Genomic DNA, 9,084 nt, shown 5'->3' with positions numbered 1-9,084 from the left:
AGCAAGTGTAAATATATTGAAGCATGGTTACTAACACCGAGGTATGCTTTTTTTAGCAGTTTTTCAATTTGTTATTTAAATGAAAAGCAGTATACATCTTTGCAGATGATTACACTTTTTTGAAAGCTAAGTAGAAATTCCGAGATCAAGTAGGAACTCATAAGATTTTTGGCCGATGAAGTAGTTTTTTTGACAAAATGTCCAGCGAAGAAAGCCTAGAGGTAACACTGACAAATTGCGTAACTAACTGATAACGTTACATATCGTCCAGATTGAGCAAGTGTAAATATATTGAAGCATGGCTACTAACACCGAAGTATGCTCTTTTTTTGAGCAGTGTTTCAATTCGGCATTGGAAGTGAGAAGCAGTAGGCATTGTTGCATACGAGTACATTTCTTTGAAAGCTAGATGGAAATTCAAAGATCAGTAGGAAATCAATTTTTAAGTCGACCAAAAAGTACTTTATTAAAAATTTTCAAAGAAAAGGGCAAGTATATATATATATATATATATATATATTCTAAAACAAGGATACTAACACGGAATGATGTTCCTTTGTAAGCTATTTCAATTGGTTATTTAAATGAAAAGCAGTATACATCTTTACCGATGAGTACACTTCTTTGAGTAGAAATTCCGAGATCAAGTAGGAGTTCATAGGATTTTTAGCCGATGAAGTAGTTTTTTTAACAAAATGTTCAGCGAAGAAAGCCTAGAGGTAACCTTGACAAATTGCGTAAGTAACTGATAACGTTACATATCGTTCAGATTGAGCAAGTGTAAATATTTTGAAGCATGGTTACTACCACCAAAGGCTGCTCTTTTTTTGAGCAGTGTTTCAATTAGGCATTGGAAGTGAAAAGCAGTAGGCATTTTTGCATATGATTACATTTCTTTGAACGCTAGATGGAAATTCAAAGATCAAGTAGGAAATCAATTTTTAAGTCGATGAAAAAGTACTTTGAAAAAGGTGTTCAAAGAAAACCGCAAGTGTATATATACTTCAAGTCAAGGGTACTAATACTGAATGATGTTCCTTTGTAAGCTAATTCAATTGGTTATTTAGATGAAAAGCAGTATAAAACTTTGCAGATGAGTACACTTCTTTGAAAGCTAAGTAGAAATTCCGAGATCAAGTAGGAACTCATAAGATTTTTGGCCGATGAAGTAGTTTTTTTAACAAAATGTTCAGCGAAGAAAGCCTAGAGGTAACACTGACAAATTGCGTAAGTAACTGATAACGTTACATATCGTTCAGATTGAGCAAGTGTAATTATATTGAAGCATGGTTTCTAACACCGAAGTATGCTCTTTTTTAGCAGTGTTTCAATTGGGCATTGGAAGTGAAAAGCAGTAGGCATTTTTGCACATGAGTACATTTCTTTGAAAGCTAGATAGAATTTCAAAGATCAAGTAGGAAATCAATTTTCAAGTCGAGGAAAAAGTACTTTAATAAAAATGTTCAAAGAAAAGGGCAGGTATATATATATATATATATATATATATATATATATATATATATTCTAAGTCAAGGGTACTAATACAGAATGATGTTCCTTTGTAGGCTATTTCAATTGGTTATTTAAATGAAAAGCAATAAAAATCTTTGCAGATGAGTACACTTCTTCAAAAGCTAAGTAGAAATTTCGAGATCAAGTAGGAACTCATAAGATTTTTGGCCAATGAAGTAGTTTTTTAACAAAATGTTCAGCGAAGAAAGCCTAGAGGTAACACTGACAAATTGCGTAAGTAATTGATAACGTTACATATCGTTCAGATTGAGCAAGTGTAAATATATTGAAGCATGGTTACTAACACCGAAGTTTGCTCTTTTTTTGAGCAGTGTTTCAATTGGGCATTGGAATGGAAAAGCAGTAGGCATTTTTGCATATGAGTACATTTCTTTGAAAGCTAGATGGAAATCCAAAGATCAAGTAGGAAATCAATTTTTAAACCGATGAAAAAATACTTTAATAAAAATGTTCAAAGAAAAGGGCAGGTGTATATATATTCTAAGTGAAGGGTACAAATACGGAATGATGTTCCTTTGTAAGCTATTTCAATTGGTTATTTAAATGAAAAGCAGTATACATCTTTGCAGATGATTACACTTTTTTGAAAACTAAGTAGAAATTCCGAGATCAAGTAGGAACTCATAAGATTTTTGGCCGATGAAGTAGTTTTTTTGACAAACTGTCCAGCGAAGAAAGCCTAGAGGTAACACTGACAAATTGCGTAAGTTACTGATAACGTTACATATCGTTCAGATTGAGCAAGTGTAATTATATTGAAGCATGGTTTCTAACACCGAAGTATGCTCTTTTTAGCAGTGTTTCAATTGGGCATTGGAAGTGAAAAACAGTAGGCATTTTTGCATATGAGTACATTTCTTTGAAAGCTAGATGGAAATTCAAAGATCAAGTTGGAAATCAATTTTTAAGTCGAGGAAAAAGTACTTTAATAAAAATGTTCAAAGAAAAGGGCAAGTGTATATATATTCTAAGTCAAGGGTACTAATACGGAATGATGTTCCTTTGTAAGCTATTTCAATTGGTTATTTAAATGAAAAGCAGCATACATCTTTGCAGATGAGTACACTTCTTTGAAAGCTAAGTAGAAATTCCGAGATCAAGTAGGAACTCATAAGATTTTTGGCCGATGAAGTAGTTTTTTTAACCAAATGTTCAGCGAAGAAAGCCTAGAGGTAACACTAACAAATTGCGTAAGTAACTGATAACGTTATATATCGTTCAGATTGAGCAAGTGTAATTATAATGAAGCATGGTTACTAACACCGAAGTTTGCTTTTTAGCAGTGTTTCAATTGGGCATTGGAAGTGAAAAGCAGTAGGCATTTTTGCATATGAGTACATTTCTTTGAAAGCTAGATGGAAATTCAACGATCAGTATGATATCAATTTTTAAGTCGACGAAAAAGTACTTTATGAAAAATGTTCAAAGAAAAGGGCAAGTGTATATATTTTCTACGTCGAGGGTACTAAGACGGAATGATGTTCCCTTGAGAGCTATTTCAATTGGTTATTTAAATGAAAAGCAGTATACATCTTTGCAGATGAGTACACTTCTTTGAAAGCTAAGTAGAAATGCCGAGAACAAGTAGGAACTCATAAGATTTTCGGGCCGATGAAGAAGTTTTTTTTAACAAAATGTCCAGCGAAGAAAGCCTAGAGGTAACACTAACAAAATGCATAAGTAACTGATAACGTTACATATCGTTCAGCTTGAGCAAGTGTAAATATATTGAAGCATGGTTACTAACACCGAAGTATGCTCTTTTTTTGAGCAGTGTTTCAATTGGACAATGGAAGTGAAAAGCATTATGTATCTTCGCAGATGAGTACACTTCTTTGAAAGCTAAATGGAGTTTCCGAGATGAAGTAGGAACTCAAATGATTTTTGACCGATGAAGTAGTTTTTTAAACAAAATGTTCAGCAAAGAAAGCCTAGAGGAAACACTGACAAATTGCGTAAGTAACTGATAACGTTACACATCGTTCTGATTGAGCAAGTGTAAATATATTGAAGCATGGTTACTAACAATGAAGTATGCTCTTTTTTTGAGCAGTGTTTCAATTGGGCATTGGAAGTGAAAAGCAGTATACATCTTTGCAGATGAGTACTTTTCTTTGAAAGCTAAGTAGAAATTCCGAGATCAAGTAGGAACTCTTAAGATTTTTGGCCGATGAAATAGTTTTTTAACAAAATGTTCAGCGAAAAAAGCCTAGAGGTAACACTAACAAATTGCTTAAGTAAATGATAACGTTACATATCGTTCAGATTGAGCAAGTGTAAATAAATTGAAGCATGGTGACTAACACCGAAGTATGCTCTTTTTTAAGCAGTGTTTCAATTGGGCATTGGAAATGAAAAGCAGTATACATCTTTGCAGATGAGTACACTTCTTTGAAAGCTAAGTGGAAATTCCGAGATGAAGTAGGAACTCAAATGATTTTTGACCGATGAAGTAGTTTTTTTTAACAAAATGTTCAGCAAAGAAAGCCTAGAGGAAACACTGACAAATTGCGTAAGTAACTGATAACGTTACACATTGTTCAGGTTGAGCCAGTGTAAATAAATCGAAGCATGGTTACTAATACCGAAGTATGTTCGTTTTTGAGCAGTGCTTAAATTTGGCATTGGACGTGAAAAGCAGTATGCATTTTTGCATAAGTGTACATTTCTTTGAAAGCTAAGTGGAAATTCAAAGATCAGGTAGGAAGTCAATTATTAACTCAATGAAATTGTATTTTGATAAAAAGCTCAAAGAAAAAGGCATGTGTAAATATTCTAAGTCATGGGTAATAATACCGAAAAATGTTCCTTTGTAAGGTAATTCAATTTAGTATTTAAATGAAAAGCAGTATGAATCTTTGCAGATGTGTACACTTCTTGGAAAGCTAAGTGGAAACTCCGCAATCAAGTGGGAACTGAAAATTTTTTTAAGCCGAAAGATTTTTTTTATTAAAAAACTGTTAAGAGAAGAAGGCTGATTAGAAAAACTCACAAATTGCGAAAAATTGATAACATGAGACATCGTTTAGATTGAGCATGTGAAAATCTCTCAAATTATGGGTACTAATGACGTAGGTTTTTTTAAACAGTGTTTCACATTGGAAGGGGGAGTGAAAAGCAAAATCCATTTTTCCAGATTTGTATATTTCATTGAGAGCTAGGCTGAAATTCAGAGAGCAATTACGAACTCGAATTATTTTTTGGGTCGATCGCACAAAATGTTCAAGGACAAAGGCTGATTAGGAAAACTGACAAATAGCGCAAGTAATTGAAAAAGTACAAAAACTTTCAGATGCAGCAAGTGTTAACATTTTGAATCATGGGCACTAATACCAAATGAGGTTCCTTTCTAAGCCGTTCTCCAATATGGTATTGGAAAAGAAAAACAGTATACATTTTTACAGATGTCCATTTTTCTTTAAAAGCTAGCTGTAAAATCAAAAATCAATCAGGAACGCAAATAATTTTTAGGCCCATGAAATAGTTTTTAAATAAAATGTTTAGCGAAGAGGACTTGGAGGAAATAATGACAAATTGCGTAAGTATTTCATAACCTTAGACCTCGTTCAGATTGAGCATGTGTGAATATATTGAAACATGGTTACTAATACCGAACTATGTTCCTTTTTGAGCAGTGCATCAATTTGAAATTGCACGTGAAAATCAGTATGCCTTTTCGCATATGTGTACAGTTCTTTAAAATCTAGGCGGAAATTCAGAGCTCAAGTAGTAGCTCAAATTTTAAGTCGATGAAACAGTATTTCAAAAAATGTCCAAAGAAGAAGGCAAGTGTAGACTTTTTTGAGCAGTGTTTCAATTTGGCGTTGAACGTGAAAAACAATATGCATTTTTGCATCTGTGTACATTTCTTTGAAAGGTGGTAATTCAAAGATCAAGTAGGAAGACAATTTTTAAGTCGATGAAATAGTATTTTTTATAAAATGCTGAAAGAAAAAGGCAAGTGTATAGATTCTAAATTAAGGGTACTAATACGAAGCGATGTTCCCTTTTAAGCAATTTAAATTTAGTATTTAAATGAAAAGCAGTATGATACCTCGCAGAAGTGTGATTTTCTTGAAGAGCTAGGTAAAAATAAGTCGATGAATTTATTTTGCACAAAATGTTTGAGAAAAACGCTGTTTCCGAAAACCGGCGAATTGCGTAAGCAATTGATCGAGTTATAAATTTTTCAGATTTTGAAAGCAAAAAATTTTTGAAGCATGGGTAATAATACCACAAGAGGTTCCTTTTAAACCAATCTTTCAATTGATCATTGAGAGTGAAAAGCATTGTGCATTTATGCATACGTGTAAATTTCTTTGAGAGCTAGTAGAAATTCAGAGATCAGTTAGGAAACAGAAATTATTTTTGAAGTCGAGGAAAGATTTCTGCGTAAACTGTTCAGAGGTAAAATGTTTAGAAGAGGAGGCTGTGCTAATTTGGAGCAATGTTTCACTTCGAAACTGAAAACAAATAAGCAATATTCTTTTTGCACGTGTGTACATTTCTTTGTAAGCTAGCTCGGGATTCAAAGATCACAAACAAGTGTCAATAGTTCGAATCATGGGTACCACTAACGAAGAAGGTACCATTTCAAGTAGTGGTTCAACTTAGTAATGAAAGTGAAACACAGTATGCAATTTTGCAGATGTGTACATTTGTTGAAGAGCTAGGTTAAAATAAAATGCTGAAATTTTTTTTACACAAAGTGTTTGAGAAAAACGCTGTTTCCGAAAACCGGCAAATTGCGTAAGCAATTGATCGAGTTATAAATTTTTTAGATTTTGAAAGTAAAAAAGTTTTGAATCATGGGTAAAAATACCAGAAGAGGTTCCTTTTAAACCAATCTTTCAATTGATCATTGAAAGTGAAAAGCATTGTGCATTTACGCATACGTGTACATTTCTTTGAATGCTAGGTAGAAATTCAGAGATCAGTTATGAACCGAACTTAATTTTGAAGTCGAGGAAAGATTTCTGCGTAAACTGTTCAGAGGTAAACTGTTTAGAAGAGGAGGCTGTGCTAATTTCGAGCAGTGTTTCACTTCGAAATTGAAAACAAATCAGCAGTATTCTGTTTGCACGGGTGTACATTTCATTGTAAGCTAGATCAGGCATGAGCAATGCTTCAATTTGGTATTGAACGCAAAAAGCAGTGTGCATGTTTTTGTCATATTCAATTCTTTAAAAACTAGGTGGAAATACAGAGATCATTTAGGAACAAATATTAACTTCTCAAGTCAAAAACTTTACGTGTAAACTGTTCAAAGTTAAACTGTTTGGAGGATGAGACTGTGTTGAATTCAAGCAGTGTTCAAATTGAAACAAAAAAAGCAGTATTCGTTTTGCAGGTGTGTGCATTTCTTTGTAAGTTAGCTCAGGATTCAAAGATTATTAGCAACTCCAATTATTTTTAGATCGATGAGAGAAATGTTATTTTTGGATGGATGAGAGAAAAGTTCTATTAGAGAACTCTTCGTTTCATGCAGTTTTGATATTTCATTTCTCGAGAGCGTGTAAATATAGATAAAACTATCGATAATTCCATATTAAGAGAAATTATTGTATAAATATTATGGAACTATATTTAAGCGGCACATACATTTTCAGTACAGCAAATCTGCTCGAAGAAACTTTTTAGATATTACTATAAATTTCGGAAGTCAACGCTAAAGTTAACGTGAAACAAAACCTGATGTACAGAAATGAATTCAACAAAAGTATACTGATTATTCAGATAAGCAACCATTTGAGCTTCGAAAATGACTAAATACTTTAATGTCAAATAATATATGCAAAACTGAAACATAAATGAACTCAAACATAAAATTTCGCAAAACAGAATTCAAAATTCAGAGCTTTTGTGTGTAGTACTTTCTTGAGTTTTGCCTTCCCAAAGACATTCCATTTGAATTGATCCTAAACTTTTGCAGATCTTTATGATCTTAATTGGAAACCTCCCATTCCTCTACCTCAACAACTTCATCGCCGTTACATAATTCGGCTGATAGTTGCATCTCACCTGGAGATTTTACAGTTACCAACTTTTTAAATAACACCTTTGGCTTCCGTGAACCTTGCTTATCCTTATGTGAAACACGGTAATTTTCTTTCGTGGCTAACTTCTTCGGTACAGCAGCTACTGCATCACCTGCCTCAACAATAGTATTGCTCTTAAAATCAACAGAAACACAAACCTTCGACTGATTCGTTATTTTGGGCGACACACATTTGGAACCTTGTTTCCTCTCTGTCACAACCTCTCCGCCGCTTCTCTTTTTAATGACATTCGAAGCCTCGGAAGTAGGCAACTTTTTTTTCTTGGAGACACGTACTGCGGGGTTATTTGCGTCGCCCAAAGCACTCGATGAATCGTCCCGTATGTTCCTCTTGTTTTTCTTCTTCATGAACGATAAACTGTTAATGCTACCGGACACTAAGTCGTGAATCCGAGGGTTCATAGGGTTAATATTAAGCCCGATGAAAAAAGAGCTGCAGAGTTGAAACGAATCATCTGCTTTTTCACGTTAGAGAACGCTTCCAACACTTTCTTTCGCATATCTGCTACTTCGTCGGTGCCAACATCACCATTCTCAGCCGCTCTTTTAACGTATTTCAATGCAAGATCCATCTCAGTTTCTGCCTCCACCAACGTTTTCTTAAAAGTGCTTTGAAGTGAGGCAACTGCCATCATCGTATTTAAAGCCATAACATTTTGCTTATGCTAGAAATTCAGTACAACCACAATACATGATGAGTTTTGAATAAGGACAGTGGTGTTCAGACGAACGCCTCAGGCTAGACCTTAAGCTGAACTAAATTAAACCTGTCACAAAGTCACAAAACACCTGTCTCGTTTGAAATGGGCACAGCGGCACGTGTACGCAAGGAAACACGTAAACTTGTCATGACGAACGAAATAGATGACACCTCCACCTCCTCCTCTCTCCCCCCTGCTCCTCCTCCTCCTCCTCCTCCTCCTCCTCCTCCTCCTCCTCCTCCTCCTCCTCCTCCTCCTCCTCCTCCTCCTCCTCCTCCTCCGCCTCCTCCTCCTCCTCCTCCTCCTCCTCCTCCTCCTCCTCCTCCTCCTCCTCCTCCTCCTCCTCCTCCTCCTCCTCCTCCTCCTCCTCCTCCTCCTCCTCCTCCTCCTCCTCCTCCTCCTCCTCCTCCTCCTCCTCCTCCTCCTCCTCCTCCTCCTCCTCCTCCTCCTCCTCCTCCTCCTCCTCCTCCTCCTCCTCCTCTCCTCCTCCTCCTCCTCCTCCTCCCCTCCTCCTCCTCCTCCTCCTCCTCCTCCTCCTCCTCCTCCTCCTCCTCCTCCTCCTCCTCCTCCTACTCCTCCTCCTCCTCCTCCTCCTCCTCCTCCTCCTCCTCCTCCTCCTCCTCCTCCTCCTCCTCCTCCTCCTCCTCCTCCTCCTCCTCCTCCTCCTCCTCCCCCTCCCCCTCCCCCTCGAGGCTGTAATGCTTAAAATTATGCATTACAGCCGCATTATATCCTGTGACCCAAGACGCAATTAGAGAAAATAAGTATAATAATAGTCTAGTCGATGACTGG

Source organism: Convolutriloba macropyga, chromosome 2 (assembly GCF_964194025.1).
Source record: "Convolutriloba macropyga chromosome 2, txConMacr16.3, whole genome shotgun sequence".
Lineage (NCBI taxonomy): Eukaryota > Metazoa > Xenacoelomorpha > Acoela > Convolutidae > Convolutriloba > Convolutriloba macropyga.
The sequence above is the reverse complement of the archived record's forward strand: the minus strand, read 5'-3'. Positions refer to the sequence as shown.